Source organism: Olea europaea, chromosome 12 (genome assembly GCF_002742605.1).
Source record: "Olea europaea var. sylvestris chromosome 12, O_europaea_v1, whole genome shotgun sequence".
Lineage (NCBI taxonomy): Eukaryota > Viridiplantae > Streptophyta > Magnoliopsida > Lamiales > Oleaceae > Olea > Olea europaea.
In genome coordinates, this window is record NC_036248.1 from 9547794 (window position 1) to 9553106 (window position 5313).

At 34.7% G+C, this 5313-nt stretch overlaps 1 pseudogene; it reads right to left on the reverse strand.

Moving 5' to 3' along the window:
• Positions 1 to 1071, reverse strand: LOC111406954 (annotated as a pseudogene).
• Positions 1072 to 5313: the final 4242 nt, after the last annotated feature.

Consider the following 5313-nt stretch of genomic DNA (forward strand, 5'->3'; position numbering starts at 1 on the left):
CACCATTTGCAGAATCATGTGGCACCATGTGAGGTTGCATGGCAGCCGATAACTCCTCTGTAGTCGGTGTCCGACTGACTGAGTGGCATCCGTGTCTCCTTCAGACTGCCATCCTCTCCTGATATCTCCTCAAGAGACAGTCCCACGGTTTCCCTACTAGTGAAGTGCAGAAGAATCCCACCAGGTTTGTGAAGGCAAAAAGTATCGTGGCCTTCTTAATTTTGTTTAAATTTCTATCTTGCGTATAGTTTTGCAGTCCAAATGTACCAATCATGGCCCCTGCCTTTTCCCCGATGCTGCACTCTGCATGTGGCAAGTGGATCTAACTCTCATTGGGAATAGCTCGGCCGGCAGAACAAATGTGGTACTGTTGTGGCCAAAATTGGCAAAGAAACATGTCACCCCATAAAAACCCATTTGTGATTTACGGTTGTTAGGTAATCCTAATGTATTCCGATAATAAGCATGAATCTGGACACCATTAAAAACTCCATTATTTGGATTCAGAATCTGCCTATTTTGCCTTTGTAATATATTGGGGGGAGGGTCCCCAGAAAGGTAATTAAGAACATTGCACTCAAAATCTCGGACATTTAGTGCAGAGCGTTCATTTTGGCTGGTTGGCTTGTGAGTCTCATTGTAGGAAATATTTCCTTTTGAGTCAGGTTTTGGCTATAGAAAGCTATGTTTAACAAGAACCATGTAGTCATTGTACCAGCTAGGTGTTGGCCATGGCATCCCGGCCTCGACCTCTGTTCGTTCAAAGTTTGGACAACTCCTTTGACAACAAAGGGTATTCTTTAGTGGCCTTGAATTGTGCTAAGTTTTCTTGATCAGCTTGAATTTCCATGTCAAGAACTCTGCCCATATCAGTAGCTGCTTGTTTAGCATAACCCTTTATGAGAGGTGATATCGCCCTGTTTCCTGCATCTTCATACTCCCGTAAAATGAGTGAACTCGGTGAAGAGCTCCAAGCATCAAAAATATTCTCCAAACATTATATGCGTCAGGCACAGCAGGCAAAACTTTATCATCCATCCCAAAGTAATTATCGAGAAAAATTCGTGAGATTATCAATCAACACACAGGTAAAGGCAATACTAACGACTTGCTTAATTTAATCACAGGTGTGGATATTATGAACAAAAAAAATGAAATGGACCTAAGAGTTTAAATATTATTATTTTACAAGGACTATTTATCGTAACTTCAATTTCGGGTAAAAACAATTAAAAAAGATTGATTTTAATTATAATTATAATATTAAATTATGAATTTAAGAAAGCAATTAAAAATGCGCAATTGAGAACTAGGATTTTTAACATAGATAGGAGAAGTGTTAGGAATCGTGATCTCATCATATTTTTTTCCTTTTATATCGAATTCACTAATTTAATTGACTTACCTCTCTCTCTCTCTCTCTCTCTATCGAGTTCAAATCAATTCTATTGAGTGAAGTCAATTCACTATATGTCTACATAAGTTAGAATAAGTTTCAACTAAGTTTTTTATTGTTGAATTTTACATGATCTATATCTATAACTTGCCTCTTGATTCATTATAAATTTACAATTCAATGAAATAGTGGTAAATTATTTCAGATACAATAAATAATTAAAATAATTATACATGTTTGGAAAAAGTAAAAAAATTGAGTACTTCATTGAATTTTCAACGAAGAATGAATTAAATTGGACACTCTTCAACAATGCACGCTTTTCTTTTAAAACATAGTTAAGGTGACACGCTTTTGAGTTCTTACCATAATCACGGGAAAATCACATGATAACGACAATGCAAGCGATACTGACGACGACGTTTAAACCCTTTCTTCATCTCCTCTAATTTTCTAAGAAATCTCCCTGTAATTCGTCTTTTAACTAGTTCTTCCACCTTCAAATTCATTGCTGCATAACAGGTGAAAAATAAATATAAATTCATAAAAATTAGAATTTAAATTAGAAAATAATAATTCAAACCATTTCTACCTTCAAATTCATCACAATTTCTCCAATATTGTTAGTATATGATCTCTAATTGTTTTAACCCGATTACCAAAGCACTGAGATCAATCTTCTATTTAAGACTTCACTCATTGATATCTCAAAAAACTTGTACTAGCAATCAAAGGTACATTACTCACTCAAGATTTAGGTGACCTGTTTGATAATCAAGTAGAGTTTCATTTCAAACGGTCACAAATGAGTCATCTACGCGGTCCCATTCAATGTGCATCAAAATACATTATTATTCCTATTTCAAGATCTAGACAAATCTTAATAAGAATAATACAATCTTATCAACATAAAGCGTCCAACTTTATGAAACCGATTGTGAATGACATAATTTTTGATCATATCACAAATTGTGTCTTACTATACTCGATCCATCGAGTATACAATTTGTGACATCCTCTATGATCATGGTACCTTAGATAATCGCTTCAAATTATAACACGCAAATAAACTAACGTAAATTCATAATGTGATTTTATAAAACATTACTCGAAGAATGGGCATCAAACTAACACATATGATTCTAAATATAGTCGAAACTGGGAAATTTGCGAGTGTAATACATCTTATTTATACTATGGCGTACCTTAAGAGCTTGTAGCAGAATCTGTTATAGTTCTTGAAGGTCTAGTGTCGATAGATTCTTGTTTGGACAGAAGTGATAGATCTCTGCTTGGACTATAATAGTAGAGTTCGAATTCCATTACTTCTTAATCAGTAGAGTCCATTTGAATGAGATATAGTTGGAGAATTTTTAATGCGCAACAGCGCAATGTTGTTTGACTGGTTAATTATTTTCTTCTTTCCATTATTATTAGTATTGGGATTCTGGAATCAAGTTTAGGGTTAAAATTATATGTTGGAGCAGTATGCTTAGATCATTGCGCATTTGTTTTAACTGGGGAAGAAAGAAAATATTTGGTTTTATTTTGTGGAAGGAAAAATTAAGGTTATTGGGAAATAAATTGGTTGCAGGGTAATGGATTGTGAGTCAATGAATTTTGGGGTTATGGCTCATTGATAGGTGAATATGTTGCACCATGTGACCCATAATTATACTGTGTTCACTTATCCCGTCGATTGTGGATTGACCAGTATTCCATGATATCTATAGCTACTCGAGGGTGCTGTTTATTAGAGATACGCAGATTGAGAGGTGTGAGATCTCTCCATTGTGAACTTCTTGCCGATTTTCATTAGAACTTGTGATAGCGAGCACTATAAGCTCTATGTTTGCTTTGTTATTTTTAGATTCCTGCTTGCTTATTATTGCACTCATTATAAGGAATAAGGACTTAGTGTTTATTTGGGAGAGCTAAAAAGCTGATTTTAACAAAAAGGATTGGTGGATCCCAACGAAATGAGTTGTGAAAAAGTGGATATTAATTGTGGATCAATGTATGGTTAAAATTAATTGTTGAATGTTATCAACTTTTTAGTAGCTTTTTAAGCTTTCCCAAACAAGATCTTAACACCTTAACTATCTTAGCCTAGGATAGTCCTTGCAACGGTGTTGCAAACTGCTTCAGGAAAAAGACAGAGACATCATCTATTATATGAGTTATACTGAGTTACATGTGAGGAACGACTAGCTATGAAACATTTTACAATAAAAAGGAAGAAATGTGAAGTTCTAGGGCATCGTAGTGCCAACTATGCTGGCATTATTTACGCTTGTTCAATTGCTAAGATGTAATATGATGAGCGTTGACGATGAATTGTATTAGTGCTAGTATCCAACCGTTCTATAGAGTTGATTAATGTGGGCTGGTTAATGCACATGGCTAATGAAACTTATTCTGAATTCCTTTATTGAAGTCAATCATTGTTAAAAGATTCAGTTGAAAGACACATTGATAGTGACTTTGAATTGTTCCATAATTTGAGTCTCCCAGAACTACTTGAATGTAACAGTATGATTAAGACGGAGTCTTAAAAAATCATCTGTAAATATATAGATTTTTCTCCAAGATTATCTCTACTCTATTGAAATCTAAAAAAATATAAGCAGCTTTTGTGTGTTCATTCATATCGTGTTTATTTGAAGCCTCAAGTTCTATCCAACTTAAGCGAATGATGGAAAGCTACGAAGTCCTCCTGGTGTTTTCTTTAATTTTCCTCCTCCACGTATCAATTTCTGTAAGGCAAAGTTCACACAATATTAAATCGAGAAGCAAGAAAATGAAATCGGCCAAAAGTAAACTGTGCAGAAAATTAAAGAATCAATACAAGATTTCTTTCGGCCTAAGCTCCGGAGGTTCGGCGACCACATCTAATGCCTACATCCCTCGTTGAGCATCCAACAAGTTGGATTACGCTCGGTTGCACTATAATAGCCAAAAATGACAACAAAGAGTTATAAATGTTCAACAAATACACCGAGATAAAGTAAAGATACTTATCTCTTCAGATCGACTCAACACCTTCGAAGAATCACAAAGAAACTTCACTGCATCTCTCTCAAAACATCACAACTCAAGAGGACACAGGATATTACGAATAATCACTCAGAATATCTAAATGAAATCATTAAGACTTTTACATTTAAGGCCTCAAATCAGAGATTTGAGCCAAAGAATCGAGCAGAACAAACCCTAACCAGACGAGGGGTTTTCTCTCCCTCTCTCTCTCAAAGACCAAGAGTCAAAACGCGTAATGGAGTAATGAGTGTGCCAAGTAAAACAGCACGTTAATAATGGAAAGATTCGAGATTCAATCCAACAGCCATGGTTTAGCCACGTGTCTTCATCCAATTGAAAGTGTCAATTTAATAGAGTTGTATTTTCACAAAACACGACTTCTCAATATCATAAAATTCTGGAAGCATACAACTATGGTTCGAGTCTCACATTCTTCACATTGCTACTAAAATTTTTGGAACTATAGTGCAGCCTGGAGCAAATCCTTAGCTCATCTTCATTTGCTCTATGTACTTGTACACAAAAAAATCACAAAGTATCAACAAATAAAAGTTTCAAACAGTTTAAGAATTTGTTTAATGGAATTACTTTTGTACCCATATCTGATGGATTAAATTGAATAAAACTTTATCAATCTTAATTTCACCTTTTGAAATTATATCTCTTATAAAATGATACTTAACATCAATATGTTTTGATCTGTCATGAAACATGGGATTTTTGCTTAGGTGAATGGCATTTTGATTATCAAAAAATAGCATAGTAAGATTATCATTAAAGCCCATTTCTGTCAGTAAACCATTTAACCAAATCCCCTCCTTAACAGCATCAATTGCTGCTATGTATTCTGCCACAGTAGAGAACATAGCTATTATTTT